This window comes from Coptis chinensis, chromosome 2, assembly GCF_015680905.1.
Source record: "Coptis chinensis isolate HL-2020 chromosome 2, ASM1568090v1, whole genome shotgun sequence".
NCBI classification, from domain to species: Eukaryota; Viridiplantae; Streptophyta; class Magnoliopsida; order Ranunculales; family Ranunculaceae; genus Coptis; species Coptis chinensis.
The window spans coordinates 110,785,385-110,801,978 of record NC_141457.1 but is presented as its reverse complement, the minus strand read 5'-3'; the positions used below and the strand labels follow the sequence as shown (position 1 = coordinate 110,801,978).

At 41.9% G+C, this 16,594-nt stretch overlaps 1 pseudogene; it reads left to right on the top strand.

Annotated features, from left to right (window-relative positions):
• The first annotated feature begins 5,425 nt into the window (after window positions 1-5,425).
• Window positions 5,426-7,128, top strand: LOC147520584 (putative aldo-keto reductase 2 pseudogene; annotated as a pseudogene).
• Window positions 7,129-16,594: the final 9,466 nt, after the last annotated feature.

Here is a 16,594-nt window from a genome sequence, read left to right as displayed (position 1 = left end):
TACCTTAACTTTTAATTCGCTTCCGTTTTGTCACAATGTTCTCCATCTGCATAGCTAACATGGATAAGTTTCCAAATGAAACCTAGATAACTGAAGCATCTAGCTTCAGTTTGCCATTGGGATGCAAGTGTGCTCCAAACCCCGCTTGTCTGCGCCGCATTTCCTACATAGGTTCCCATCAAAGATAGAACTCACTATGGATCCTAATAAACTAATATCAACATCCATGGACAGGAGCAATCGATTGTGGGCAAATTTAGTTGTTGCAATGGGGGCTCCAAGGCCGTTAGCATGGATGTGGTTGACCATGGGACCGTGGGAGGCATTTGGAAGGGAGTTTATTATTATTATTTCAATCAAGTGGAAATTTTATTAATAACGAGTCTTACAAATAATTAAAACAAGCGTACAACAAGCTGTGCCGAAAGTCCTTTCTGAATGACATGCAAATCCTATCCTCCTAAATACAAACTCGTTCGAACATTTGGAACGGAGTTGGTTATGTAATATACATCATTTTCTAACTAGTGAAATGAACTAGGATTCTGGGAAACACTTACTTCACCAGCTCTAGATATCAGGGTTTTCCATTTATAGTTGGACAACAACAAATCTTATAGGAGTGGTAGTAGATGTTGTAAAGTGCACAGGATTGAATTCAAAGCATCTATCATAGCACAATTGAAGTTGTGTTTCACCGCAAAACCAACTAACCATGGGAGAGAGGGATTATGTGCAAATTGCATGTTTATATGTTTGTTGAGATGCACGATGTGACATAAGCATAAAAACACTAATAAACAGATTTGCAGTGGAGACCTAAGAGTGTTTTCTCCAAACACTTTGGTCTCTGGAGTCCTTGTGCCATGTTTGGAATGATAGTTGGTGTTGAAGCTCAAATGCAATTAACTGTTTTCGCCTAACGCAATTTTGTGATATTCTATTACGACATGGAGACGATTGTATGTGCACAAATACTAATCCAAGAAAGAGGACAATAGCATAATTATGAATGATCAAATAAAAAACAACAACAACAACAACAACAACAACAACGAAAGAACAATCAAGCAGTTCTCATATTAAGTTTATGACTCAAACCATGAAGCTCATATGACTTGAGGGTCGGGGCGGGCCTATGAGGGACAATGCTAAAATTGTGAAGCCCTAACCCTCACCTCAGCCCTCTCTTTAGAGAATTGAGGGTCGGACCAGAAAGCCTGGTTTGAGGGCCAGATTTTATTACTCTTTTAAACTCTTTATTTACAGTATAATCTTGCTAAATTGATACGCGATAAATTAATTATCGCGTTTAAATACTATGTTTTCTCAATATTGACTTTGGTTAATAATTTGGCTAAAATTTGTAAGATAATAAAATTAAAATGTTTCGTTTTTAGGTTTTATGTGCCGATTCGTTTTTAGGTTTTATGTACCGATGTATTGCATGAATCAATAATAAATGTATATGATACCAAAAATATGATGTGGTGTTGTATGTTGTAGAATAACTTGTGTTTGATTAGTTGAAGTTGATTAAAAACTTCATTACCATATACCAATCAAGGATCATATCACATCACTCTGATTTATATTTTATTCTTGCTTATACATGGAGAAGTGACCGGGGTTCATATCCCGACAATAGAACAATTTGTTATTTTAAACTAGATTTTTTAATGTAACTAGATTTTGTTATTTTGAACTTATGTAAAACATACTTTCATTTTGTTATTTATACAATTACATACATTTTAACAAAATATAAATAAAATTACATTAAAAAGTTGTGAGGGCCTTAATGCGGGCCTTGTGAAGGCCTTTGAAGGTCGGGATGAGGGTCGCCCTCATGCTTTCACATCTAGGCCCTTACCCTCCCCTCAAAACGTGAAGGCCGGGTCGAGGGCTTGAGGGCCTCTTTTACACCCCTAATTCCACTTCTATCAATCAATTCCTTATTCTCTCATGACAAACACTTTATTCTCTCATGACAAACATCTACCTTCTTCTCCATCTAAAAAAAACACTTCAACTATAAATTTGTAAATATTTTTGAGATCTAGTTGTTTCCATGTTTGAGCTAGTTGGTTTGTGTGTTGTGGTTAGTGATTTAAGATGTGAGAAAATATCTTATTCTCTCATGACAAACACTCTTCTCACTTTGCAATCTATTTTTCAATTCTAAGTTATTGTTGATTGAAGAATAATTGGGTCGATTTCGACACTAGTCCGACAAATAATTGAACAACAATTGAATTTCCTATTCAAAAGTCCGAATCTTATGTTAATTAATCGTGTGATTTGTCTCGATTTCAATATTGTTATCGTCAATGATATTTTTAAGTTGGGACTTGAGAGTAGTAGTCCGATACACATGAAAACACCACTATGCATGTGTATGTACCAACATGCACACACCATTATGCATTTGTATAACAGACATGCAAACATTATTACGCATGTGTATAACACGCATGCAAACACTACTATGCATATGTATATCACGCATGCACACATCATTATACATGTGTATCATACACATGCAAATAATATTATGTATGTGTATTAAAACATGCATACACCTCTTTGCATGTAAATTCGTTGCTAAAATCTGAAACACCCATTCTCTATAATTAAATCTGATTCCCAAAAATTGGTGGAGGGAGAGAAAGAAAGAAAGAAAGAAAAGAGAAAAGTGGTCAAACAAAGTAAAGACATGTTTTTTGTCCAAAATCATCAAAGTGGAGGGCAAAAATGTCATTGAACAAAAACTATCCTTAAGCCATAATTATATGCCGACCTTAACTAAAACCAAAATTAAATAACATTCCTCTCAGTGGCTTCTAGAGAGAGAAGGTCTGGACTTCTATCACTAGATTTTATTGAACATAGCGTCCCTATTAAAAGCTTATTTTTTTAGTTATTTTTCTTCCCTTGACTTCGGTTGACTAAGCCTTTTTTTTCTTAGCTGACCAACTCTAAACTGGAGATCCTATATCCTTCTTAACTGATCTATCGATAGATAGCAGTATATCTTCTTTTCCTCCTCTTCCTTCCCATCCAACTCCACTTCCTCAGCCTCCTTGTGCTAACCCTTCCCCCTCAGCAGATGCTACACCATCTGAGCCACTTATCTCCTTAGTGGTAGCACCTTCCTCAACTGGAATTATACAAGTTGCTTCAGTGCCTTCTGCATCATCATGGAGTAGCTTATTCCTTCAAAATAGGGTGTCTGCTCTTAAAAAAACATTAAAGCACTTCACTTTACAAGAAGTGAATGGTGTTACTCAGGTACCGATGGATCTGATTATGCAAGGATGTAATGAATGGAGTGACTACGTAGTGGGATTCTTTATAGAGCAGTGCCTCTCATTCCCATATGTGAAAAATGTCCTTCAACAGCGATGGAAAGATAAAGGGACATTTGACATTATTGCGGATAAAGATTTGTTTTACTTCAAATTCTCAAGCAATGAAGCTCGTCAAGCAGTTTTAAAGGAAGGTCTAATCTTTAGTGGTCGTTGTTTTATCATAAATCCATGGACTCGAGGTGTTGAAAAACAGGGAGCAATGGTAACAACAATCCCTATGTGGGTTAAATGTCACAACGTCCCAAAGGAGTTGTGGACTGATGATGATTTGGGGTTCGTAGCTAGCAAGGTGGGCATTCCTTTCAGTCAAGATGAAGCTACAAAGTAAAAGAAGCGAATCGATTATGCTCGACTATGTATCGAGGTAAATGTTTCTGCCAAGCTTCCAGATTTATTTACAGTTGAACTAGCACCAGGAGATGAATGGATTATCTCGTTTGAGTACCCTTGATCCCAAACAGATGTGAGAAGTGTCAAAAGTTTGGGCATGAAACTAAAAAATGTTTTGGTGATCGATGCAAAGTCAAGGCCGGCGTTGAATACCACTAACGAAGTGGAAGAATGAGTAGACTCAATACTGTACAATCTACTGGATTGGATGCTAACAATGTAAACAGTTCACGGGAGGGAAGGCAGAATGAAAGAATGACTCCTAATGCCAATGCAAGCTATGAGAATGTTGTGAGGAATATTGTAACGTATGCTGGCAATGGAAGTGGAGAAGATGTGAATAGAAGAATATGGAGAGTTAGGAGTCGTCCTAGTGCCCTCTCTGAAGGTGCAAGAACAAGTTGCATAAGAAATGATAGAGGCGAAGAGATCAGGGAGCAGCCCACTGGTACAACTGCCCAACATGAACCAAATGGTCAGAGTAGTGATGCTCAGGGGAATGGAACAGAGGTTGAAGAGCTCAATACTGGTGTACATAAGACTGGAATTGATCCTTCCATTGGACTTCAGCTATCACTTTATGTGCCTGCTGAGATAACAACTCCAATAGTAAATATGATTGGTGAAACTATGGATACTCTTTATGTGAACACATTTTCACAGAGAGGAACTTCAAGTAACCAGAGAGAAAATAGTAATATGGTCACACCAATCCAAAGTCAACCTAGAGTTATTCCGATTAACCAACTGCCAAGTAGTAGAGAACAAAACATGTATGAAAGGCTAGTTGCTGGAAATGAGGATGAAGATGATGATCTCTCAGAGAATGAGACTGAGTTCTTTACAGATGCAGTAGCCCCAACACTTTATGTAGCGCCTTCTAAGGATTAAAATCAATGGACTACTGTAAAGTCAAAAAGAAGCAAATGGATCCAAGAGCGTTCTTCAAGAGATCGAAATAGAGCCTACGCTTGTAATGATGAATAAAGTAAAGTCGCTAACGAAAAACAAAAAGATGATAAATCTTGAGGACTACACCAAAAAAAAATTGGATGATACTTTGGGACTCACTTATGTGTGTTGTGCATCTGAAGGTTTCTTTTTGCAACTATGAGAAAGCTTGAGACTCATCTTAGGAAAGATCATCCTAAGATTGTTAAAGAAATCATGACTAGGAAGTAGGACTACTTTCTTAGGTTCGATTGTAGAATGACTAGTATGTTATCTTATACATATTAGGCTTGAAGCCTGATGGTATAATGTTTTCGTGTTCCTCCTTTTAATGATCTAACTCTTAGGGAGGCTTGTAAGGTTTAACTTTTTGCAATAATAACAGGTGGGGGTTGTTGGGGAATAACAATTCCAATCGATCTCCACTACTAAGATAACTTACAATATGGAACAAACAACTACTCCAGACAAATTCTAAATTTCGACTACAACCAACAACAAGCCCAACCTTCCAAGCAATCAACAACTATCACTAACAAGTAATAATAATGCAAAGAAGATAAAACATACTACAACACAAAGAAGTAACATGGTTCGGCCAATGGTGCCTACTTCTACAAGAACTAATCTTTTTATAACTTGGGAAGGAAGATTGCAATCACTCCTCTCAAGTGTCTCCATCTTACTAGATTACTCATCTCTCTTTACAGGCTTTTCTCTCTGCAAAGGTTATCTCTCAATTTTGATCTTTCTCAAAATTGGGTTTATTTTTCGTGACTTGTTGTGTTTTTATACTCAACTTTGTAATTTCACGGTTACTGTAGAAATAGAAACTGCAAGTTTAGGCATGGGCGCGGGCGCGCTCTCGGCAAGGTCAATTCGAGCGCGCGCCGTCAAAAGTCCAGTAACATTGTTTCGCGAGAGGCTGAAAAAAAAACTATCTTCTTTTTCACGACAAGGGCGCAGCGCACCTTGGGCAAGGCCAATTTGAGCGCGCGCGCTCAGACTTCTTCACACGAATAGTACTGCTTTCTCTTTTTCATCATCATTCTCATCCTCATCCTCATGTAAGGGATAACTCCAACAGGGGTCTGTTTTAACCCCAGTTTAAGTTTAAAAAAATAATAATAATTAAAGCTACTTGAGTCATAATTATATGCCGACGCTAGCTAAAATCAAAATTAAAACTCAATATTATCCTATGTGCCCCGTGTCAAGTAATCTTGTCGTGCTGTGGTGGACATTGGACCACCGTGACATTAACATCGTTCCAAACGTCACATTGTTTATTCCAAATCTATCTATAGTCGAGTAGTCGACTATATATTCCACTCACCCACTGAAGATAATTTCAAATCAATCCAAAACAAAATCATAAGATAAAGATGGCAAAGATAGAGAAGATAAAATTGGGTTCTCAAGGCCTTGAGGTTTCTAGACAAGGTCTAGGATGTATGGGGATGTCGGCATTTTACGGTCCCGCAAAGCCGAATCCGACATGATAGATCTAATTCACCATGCCATCGATACAGGCATTACTTTCCTCGACACATCCGGCGTGTCACGGTCCATTCACAAATGAAATCCTTCTAGGCAAAGCTCTCAAAGACATTCGCAACAAAGTGGAGTTAGCTACAAAGTTTGGTGCCAGTTTCACCGATGGTAAATTAAGCATACGTGGAGATCCCGCTATGTTAGAGCAGCCTGTGAAGCTAGTTTGAAGAGGCTACAAGTTGATTGCATCGATCTTTATTACCAACATCTCATCGATCTGAGGAGTTCCCGTTGAAGTAACGATAGGAGAACCGAAGAAATTAGTTGAAGAAGGAAGAATTAAATATATTGGTTTGTCCGAAAATTCGCTTCAACAATTAGAAGAGCACACGCGGTGCATCCACCATCGGCCAGACAGTTAGAATGGTCTTTGTGGACAAGAGACGCCGAGGAAGAAATTGTTCCCGTTTGTAGAGAACTTGGTATTGGAATTCTTGCTTATAGTCCTTTAGGAAGGGGTTTCTTTCCTCGGGTGCAAAGCCGGTTGAGAATTTGTCCGAGGGTGATTACCGAAAAGCACCTACCGAGGTTTCAACCGAGAATCTGGAGCATAACGAACTTATATTCGATCTCGTAAATGAGATAGCTCTTAAAAGGGATGCACTCCATCGCAGCTTACTTTGGCATGGGTTCATCACCGTGGAATGATGTGTGTCCAATTCCGTGCACTACTAAAATTGAAAATCTCAATCAAAATATTGGTGCTCTATCCGTGAAGCTTTCACCAAGAGATGGTCGAAGCTTGAAGGTTTAGCTTCGAAGAAGGCGCGGCGGTGAAAGATATGGATCGAAGCTTATGGGACTTGGAAGGAATCGGATACTCGAATTGTCTTCATGGAAGAGTGAATGAAGATAATTGATATTGAGAACCGGCTTTACAAGTTTTGGTTATGTGTGCCTACTTTTCTTTATGTTCAAGCAGAATGTTATGTTGAAGTTATCCCTCACATGAGGAGAGAAACCGAGTCGACAGAAACGGGCTAATTCGCATCGCGATAAGTCGAAGCGCCAGCCAGGATAGAAGCGACTTCGGCCGAGTTCGAGTTCGATAACATAGGGCGACCATACAAAGTGGCCCGCCAGCCCCGCCGGCTTCCAGTCTTGGTAGCGACTTCGCCGGGCATAATTTTGTGGGCCTTGCTACAGTACCCGCGAAATTTGGTTTTTGGAGATAAAACCAAAAATCAAGGTTTTGGGAAAAACCTAACCTAACAGAACCAAACAAGTCAGAAGGATTGGAATCCAGACTAAAACAAAGAGAGATAACCTTTACAGAGATACAACCCTGTAAAGAGATAAGAGTGATCTAGTAAGGTGAGAGACTGAAAAGGAGAGATTGTAATCTTCCTTCCCACGTTATTAAGAACTGGCTCTTGTGGAAGTAGGCATCATTGGCCGAACCACGGTAAATCTTTGTGTTGTGGTTTGCCTTTTACTGCTTTACATTATTATTTGTTGTTGATAGTTGTTTAGCGAGTTGGGCATGTTAGTATAGGTTGTAGTTGATATTTAGATTTTGTCCGGAGTTGAATTGAGTTCACATACAAGTTATCTGTGTAGTGGGGAACCGATTGGTATTGGTATAATCCCCAACAAGTGGTATCAGAGCCTTGGTTAGAATAGCCTAGGGTGTTATCCGAATCTTGGTCAGAAGGTGTTTGACGAAATTCCTGAGAGAAGATTTGAGGTTAAATAACTTGTAGAGATGGACCATTCCGTGAACACTCGTATGATGAGTCTGAATAGGAAGAACTACACCATCCGGAAAGCCAAGATGGAAGACTTGCTATCTTCGCAAGGACTTGGCACTTCCCATTGAGAATGAGGGAGTAAAACCAGAAAAGACTGATGAGGCTGAATGGAAAAAGCTTGACAGAAAAGCTATTGGGTACATTCGACAATGGATAGACGACAGTGTCTTTCACCATGTGGCCCAAGAGACTACAACGCCCGGTCACCGTGGAAGAAACTCGAAGACCTGTATGAGAGGAAGTCGGGTGGAAACAAAGTGCTAGTCGTTAAGAAGTTTGCAGACACGAAGTACCAAGAAGGTTCTTCAATGTCTGAGCATCTTAATGAAGTACAGAATATCATCAATCAGATGCATTTGATGAAGATCAATTTGGGATCTGAAGTTGAGGCTTTGTTTCTATTAGGCTCTCTACCCGAAAGTTGGGAGACATTAGCAGCTTCTCTACATGGAGCGACCAAGGATGGAATTGTTACCATGGAGATGGCTACCACGTCTTTGTTGAATGAGGAGACTAGAAGGAGTGCAAGAAGCGGCTCTTCCCACTCGCAGGTCCTTTTCCGAAAACGGGGAGAGGTCGGGCGCGAAAACCATCTCGTTCTAGAGGTGATGACGAAGTAAATCTAGGGGTGAAGCTAGAACTCCTAAAGGCAGAGGGCAATGTTACTATTGTGCCACCAAAGGCCACCGGATATGAGTCGCGAACAACGAAGAGGGATGAGAAGAATAACCGCGTACATGAAGACATGGTGCGAGGAACGAAAACACAGGCGGAGATACTACCGCACTAGTCGGCGACCTAGTGGGAATTGTGTCGATTGTGGTGTGTCTTTGTCTTAGTACCTCATGTCGATACTGAGTGGGTGATAGATCTGAGGAGCATCCTATCCGTCAATCGCATGCGGGATTCTTCACTACCTACTGATTGTGGTGAATATGGTGAAGTGAGGATGGGTAAATGCTGAGTCTCAAGATTATAGGCATTGGAGATGTTCATGTAGAAACCAATGTCGGCTACACCTTGACACTTTCGAGGATGTAAGACATGTCCCCGACATAAACTAAGCCTAATTTCGGCCGGAAATTAGATGACGATGGCTTTGTAAACTCGTTTAGTAACGGGGTATGGAAACCGAAAGCAGAGGTTCCATTGTAGCAGAGCCAGAGGAAAGAAAACTTGCTCTCTTTACAAAACACAAAAGGTTTGTGTAAAGCGGAAGCGAATCTGTGAGAAGAAGCTTCATCCGGAACGCGGCACCTGAGATCGTGTCACATGGGCATAAAAGGGATGGAAGTTCTTGCTAAGCAAAAAAGGCCATGCCAGGACATTAAAGGTACACATTTAAATACATGTACTCATTGTTTGGTAGGAAAGCAACACAGGGTGTCTTTCCAAAGATTCCGCTCACGAAAGGACACCGCCCTTGAAGCTAGTGCACATGACTTATGTGGTCCTATGAGAGTGAAGTCCCACCGAGGGAGCCGTGCGTGACTTTTGACATTCATTGATGATGCGTCAAGAAAGATATGGGTCTATAGTCCAAAGACCAAGGATGAAGTACTTGGCGTGTTTGAGAAATTCCACGAGATGGTGGAAAGAGAGACTGGGAAGTTGTTGAAGTGTATTCGCCGATAATGGGGGGAGTACATTGGGCCATTTGAAGAGTATTGCGCAGTCATGGGATTCGTGAGCGCACCGTTCCCAAGACACCGCAAATGTAATGGAATAGCGAGAGAGAATGAACCGCACCATTGTAGAGAGGATAAGATGCATGCTATCTCACTCAAGCTACCTAGAAGCTCTTGGGTAGAAGCAATGCGCTAAATGCGTGCATGTGATCAACCCAATCACCAAAGAAAAGCCTCCGAATAGTGATTATCCGCAGAGAGTGGTCGGCAGAGATGTTGATTATGGATACTTGAGGGTATTTGGGTGCGGGGCATTTGTGCATATTCCGGGGATGAGAGATCCAAGCTTGATGACAAAGCCAAGCAAAGGTGCATTTTTCCGGGTTATGGAGATGAAAAGTTTGGTTACAAACTCTATGATCCGATTAACAAGAAGGTAATCCGAAGTCGAGATGTTGTGTTCTTAGAAGACCAAACCATAGCAGACTTTGAGGAGGGTGAGAAGCCACGTGCTTTCACCAATGATCTTGTTGATTGAGAAACCGAAGTTCCTACCGTGGAACGTCGCGAAGGCATTGAGAATCAGAGAACCATGAGTTTGAAGCTCATGATGAGAAATCCTATTGCTCATGATGGGATAGAACCTATTGGTATAGAAGATGCATGAGATGCATGAACCACCACCAGAGCAAGCAGAAGTGTATCCTCCTGAGGCACCAGCAGATGGGGCAAGGAGGTCTGACAGAGAGAGACTAGCTTCAACCAGGTATCCACCACATACGTACGTGCTACTATCGGATGGTGGAGAACCTATGTACTATCAAGAGGCACTTGAAGGTACAGACAAAGAAAAGTGGTTGAAGGCCATGCATGACGAGATGGATTCTTTGCATAAGAATCACACTTATGAAGTTAGTTGAAAACCCACGGGGAGAAAAGTTCTCAAGAATAAGTGGATATACAAAGTCAAGCATGAGGAGAACAATCCTCACCCAAGGCACAAAGCTTGCCTTGTTGTGAAGGGATTCGGTCAAAGGAAAGGAATTGACTTTGATGAGATTTTCTCCTGTAGTGAAGATGACTTCTATCCGGGATGGTATTGGGTATGGCCGCAAGTATGAACCTAGAGGTTGAGCAGCCTAGATGTTAAGATAGCTTTTCTTCATGGAGACCTTGAAGAAGATGTCTACATGGACCCGACCCGGAGGGGTTTGAGGTCAAAGCAAGGAGCACCTAGTATGCAAGCCGATAAAGAGCTTGTATGGGTTGAAAGCAAGCACCGAGACAGTGGTACATAAAGTTTGATTCCTTTATGGTGAAGCAAGGATACAAGAAGTCCGCCGCCTCGATCATTGTCGCTTTGTTCGTAGATTTCCGGATGGGGATTTCATAGTGCTATTATCGTATGTGGATGATATGTTGATAGTTGGCCCCAAACATCAACAAGATATCCAAGCTGAAGAAAGACTTGAGTAAGTCCTTTGAGATGAAGGATTTGGGTCAAGCAAAGCGGATACTTTGGGATCGCGGATCACTGCGTGGATGTAAAAGAGTGGAAAGTTGTGGCTTTCTCAAGAAAGCTACATTGAGAAGGTGTTGAAGAGATTCAACATGGATCAAAGCGAAAGCGGTCGGTTATCCGCTTGGTGGCGGTTCCATGACCAAAGAGATGTGTCCCTAAGGGTGAGCAGCATGAGCGGAGTGGATGGAAAAGATTCCTTATGCATCCGCAGCAGGCGGTTGATGTATGCCATGGTGTGTACTAGACCGGATATTGCTTTCGCCGTTGGGGTTGTAAAGCAGATTTACATCAAATCGGGGTAAAGAACATTGGGAAGGTGTTAAGTGGATATTGAGATATCTCCAAGGCACTTCAAATCGTGTTTGTGTTTTGGTGGAAGTAAGCCCTTACTTGAAGGCGCTGGCTAATCGACGCATTATGGCGGTGATGTTGACTTCGATGAAGTCCACCTCCCGTTATCCGTTACTTTTGCGGGGGAGCAGCTTGGCAATCTAAGTTGCAAAGTGTGTTGCCCTCTCCACTACGTGGTTTGTGTATATTGCGACCAATCGAAAGTGTTGCAAAGAGTTGCTATGGATGAAGAGGTTCTTCGACGAACTAGGGCTAAAGCGTAAAACAGTTTGTAGTTCTATGTGATACGAAATAGCCATCCACTTGAGCAAGAATCCGAAGTTTCATTCTAGATCCAAGCACATACACGCGTGCGTTATCATTGATTAGAGAAGTACTTCGAAGACAAGCATTTGTGTATCGAGAAGATCCATACCCGACAAGAACGGGTCGGATATGATGACCAAAGTCTTACCGAAAGGTAAGTTTGATGTTTGTTGTGCTATTGCGGAATGGCGGACACTCCTCCTCTGATGATTTGGCAATTGCATGGAGGTATCCCCCTCACCGTTGGAGGGGAGATTGTCGAGTTATCCCACATGAGGAGAGAAACCGAGTCGATGAAACGGGCTTAATTCGCATCGCGATTAAGTCGATAAGCCAGCTCCAGATAGAAGGCGCGACTTCGCTCGAGTTCCAAGAACATAGAGGCGACCAGCTCAAAGTGAAGAGCGCCAGCTCGGCCTTCCAGTCTTCGCGACTTCGAGGCCAGAGGAGAGCGCCAGCTCGTGCATAATTTTGTGGGCCTTGCTACAAGATTCGAAATTTGGTTTTGGAGATAAAACCAAAAATCAAGGTTTTGGGAAAAACCTAACCTAATGTAACCAAACAAGTCGGGAAGGATTGGAATCGGACTAAAACAAAGAGAGATAACCTTTACAAGAGATACAACCCTCAGAAAGAGATAAAGTGATCTAGTAAGGTGAGAGACCCGAAAAGGAGAGATTGTAATCTTCCTTCCCACGTTATTAAGAACTGGCTCTTGTGGAAGTAGGCATCATTGGCCGAACCACGGTAAATCTTTGTGTTGTGGTTTGCCTTTTACTGCTTTACATTATTATTTGTTGTTGATAGTTGTTTAGCGAGTTGGGCATGTTAGTATAGGTTGTAGTTGATATTTAGATTTTGTCCGGAGTTGAATTGAGTTCACATACAAGTTATCTGTGTAGTGGGGGAACCGATTGGTATTGGTATAATCCCCAACATGTTAGTGTGCGTTCTTTTTGTTTCAATAAGCAGTATGTTTATGCGAACAAACTCTTGGAATTTTAATTTAATTTCGTAGCCAATTATCTGCCTAGGTGTTAAATTTTGTATACATGGTGTTTCTTTAATTTTGTTGAGATCCCACGTATAGATTGTGCATTTCACCTCTTTTGCACATTGATTAGACCGAAAATATATGAATTAAATCTACCAGAATTTACTCTGTACACTGTAGTCAACAAATAGGACAGACTGATGATGAAATATCATGTTTAGTAAGAAGATGAGCAGCTTCTAATATCATCGATAAACATTTGAAAATTCCTCTGACAAGGACTTCCCTGATTGTTTTCATTTTAACTGCTCCCTCTTGAATTCAATGGACTGTAGTCCATTTGTTTTCTCTGATATGCATTTCTTCTTTGCTGACCACCCCATCTTCACCATCTGAATTAAGCTTTTACAGTTTACACCAACCTCAAATACGTCCACTACAAGCTTCACATTGGTTGGTTGATCCGTCAATAGTGGAAATGAAATCAACGGCATGCTGGTGGCAATTGCCTCTAACACTTGAATCCACTCGCACTGAATTAAGAAGCACGCTATGGCTAGGTGTTACAACATGTTTGCTTGAGAGCACCATCGCACTGCTATCCCCTCCCATCCATTTGGTTCTATACCCAAATTGTAATTTACCCGAGCCGTCTGTAACTTCATATTCTGTAACTTCATTGCAATGTGATGCAGGACAATAAGGTAGTATTAGGTTTCTATTTTTTTTTTGTTGTTCTTGTTGGAGTTATCCCTCACATGAGGAGAGAAACTGGAGCTGGACAGAAACGGGACAATTCGGCATCGCCAAAGGCAAAGCGAGCGCCCGCTCGATAGAAGCGACTTCGGCCTTCGAGTTCGATAACATATAGGCGACCAGCTCAAAGTGGCCCGCCAGCTTCGAAGCTCGAGTCTTCCCGGCTTCGCTCGAGTGGCCCCAGCATTCGAGCATAATTTTTGTGGCCCTCGCTCTACGATGCCAGCGAATTTGGTTTTGGAGATAAAACCAAAATCAAGGTTTTGGAAAACTAACCTAACCTAACCAAACAAGTCGGAAGGATTGGAATCCGGACTAAAACAAAGAGAACCTTCTGAGAGATACTGACCACAGTAAAGAGATAAAGAGTGATCTAGTAAGGTGAGAAAAGGAGAGATTGTAATCTTCCTTCCCATTTTATTAAGAACGGCTCTTGTGGAAGTAGGCATCATTGGCGAACCACGGTAAATCTTTGTGTTGTGGTTTGTTGCTTTTACTGCTTTACATTATTATCAGTTGTTAATAGTTGTTTAGCGAGTTGGGCATGTTAGTATAGGTTGTAGTTGATATTTGAGATTGTCCGGAGTTGAAGTGTGTTCATACAAGTTATCGTGTAGTGGGGAACCGATTGGTATTGGTATAATCCCCACAAGTGGTATCGAGCCTTGGTTAGAATAGCCTAGGGTGTTATCGAATCTTGGTCGAGAAGGTGTTTGTGAAATTCTGAGAGAAGATTTGAGGTTAAAATAACTTGTAGAGATGGACCATTCCGTGAACACTTTCGTATGATGAGTCTGAATAGGAAGAACTACACCATCCGGAAAGCCAAGATGGAAGACTTGCTTTCTTTCCGCAAGGACTTGGCACTTCCATTGAGAATGAGGGAGTAAAACCGAGAAAAAGGCGATGAAATTTGAGTGGAAAAAGCTTGACGAGAAAAGCTATTGGGTACATTCGACAATGGATAGGCGGCGGTGTCTTTCACCATGTGGCCCGAGACTACGACGCTTCGGTCTATGGAAGAAACTTCGAAGACCTTTATGAGAGGAAGTCGGTGGAAACAAAGTGCTAGTCGTTAAGAAGTTTGCGAACCACGAAGTACCAAGAAGGTTCTTCATATGCGAGCATCTTAATGAAGTCTGAGAATATCATCAATCGGATGCATTTGATGAAGATCAATTTGGGAGGCGAAGTTGAGGCTTTGTTTCTATTAGGCTCTCTACCCCGAAAGTTGGGAGACATTAGCGGTTTCTACATGGAGCGACCAAGGATGGAATTGTTACCATGGAGATGGCTACCACGTCTTTGTTGAATGAGGAGACTAGAAGGAGTGCAAGAAGCGGCTCTTCTAACTTCGGAGGTCCTTTTCCGCGAGAAAGCGGGGAGAGGTCAAAAATGAAAAAACCATCTCGTTCTAGAGGTGATGGCGAAAGTAAATCTAGGGGTGAAGCTAGAACTCCTAAAAGCGGAGAGGCAATGTTACTATTGTGCCACCAAAGGCCACTTCATATATGAGTCGCGAGAACGAAGAGGGATGAGAAGAATAAGCGTGTACATGAAGACATGGTGCGGGAGGCGAACACAGGCCGAGAGATACTACCGCTACTTCGATCGATGACCTGAGTGGGGTTGTGTCGATTGTGGTGTGTCTTTGTCTTGAAAGTACCTCATGTCGGGATCTGAGTGGGTGATAGATCTGAGGAGCATCCTATCCGTCACACGCGCCGCCGGGATTCTTCACTACCTACGGTTGTGGTGAATATGGTGAAGTGAGGATGGGTAACGATGGCGTCTCGAAGATTATAGGCATTGGAGATGTTCATGTAGAAACCAATGTCGGCTACACCTTGACACTCGAAGGATGTAAGACATGTCCCCGACATCTGGGTTAAGCCTAATTTGGTTTGGAAATTAGATGATGATGGCTTTGTAAACTCGTTTGGTAGCGGGGTATGGAAACCGAAAGCGGAGGTTCCATTGTAGCGGCCGGAAAGAAAACTTGCTCTCTTTACAAAACCACGGCTAGTTTGTGTAAAAAGCGAATCGAATCTGTGAAGAAGAAGCTTCATCCGAACGTGGCACAAGAGGCGTATCGTCATGGGCATAAAAGGGATGGAAGTTCTTGCTAAGCAAAAGGCCATGCCGGACATTAAAGGTACACATTTAAATACATGTACTCTCATTGTTTGGTAGGAAAGCAACCGCGAGGGTGTCTTTCCAAAGATTCCGTCTCCACGAAAGGACAACGTCGCTTGAACTAGTGCACCGGACTTATGTGGTCCTATGAGAGTGAAGTCCCACCCGGGGAGCCGTGCTTCTTGACATTCATTGATGATCGTCAAAGAAAGATATGGGTCTATAGTCGAAGACCAAGGATGAAGTACTTGGCGTGTTTGAAAAATTCCACGGCATGGTGGAAAGAGAGACCGGAAGTTGTTGAAGTGTATTATTTCGGATAATGGGGGTGAGTACATTGGGCCATTTGAAGAGTATTGCCCGAGTCATGGGATTAAATCATGAAGCGGGCGTTCCCAGACACACCAATGAGAATGGAATAGCGAGAGAATGAACCGTACCATTGTAGAGGGATAAGATGCATGCTATCTCACTCTAAGCTACCTAGAAACTCTTGGGTAGAAGCAATCGTCTGGCCGTGCATGTGATCAACTTTGTCACCCGACAAAAGCTCGAATAGTGATTATCCGGAGAGAGTATGGTCGGGCGAGAGATGTTGATTATGGATACTTGAGGGTATTTGGGTGCGGGGGCATTTGTGCATATTCGAAGGATGAGAGATCAAGCTTGATGACAAAGCCAAGCGGTGCATTTTACGGGTTATGGAGATGAAAAATTTGGTTACAAACTCTATGATCCGATTAACAAGAAGGTAATCCGAAGTCGAGATGTTGTGTTCTGGAAGACCAAACCATAGCGGACTTTGAGGAGGGTGAAAAGCTACAAGCTTTCACCAATGATCTTGTTGATTGAGAACCGAAGTTCCCTCTTGTGGAGCGTCGCGA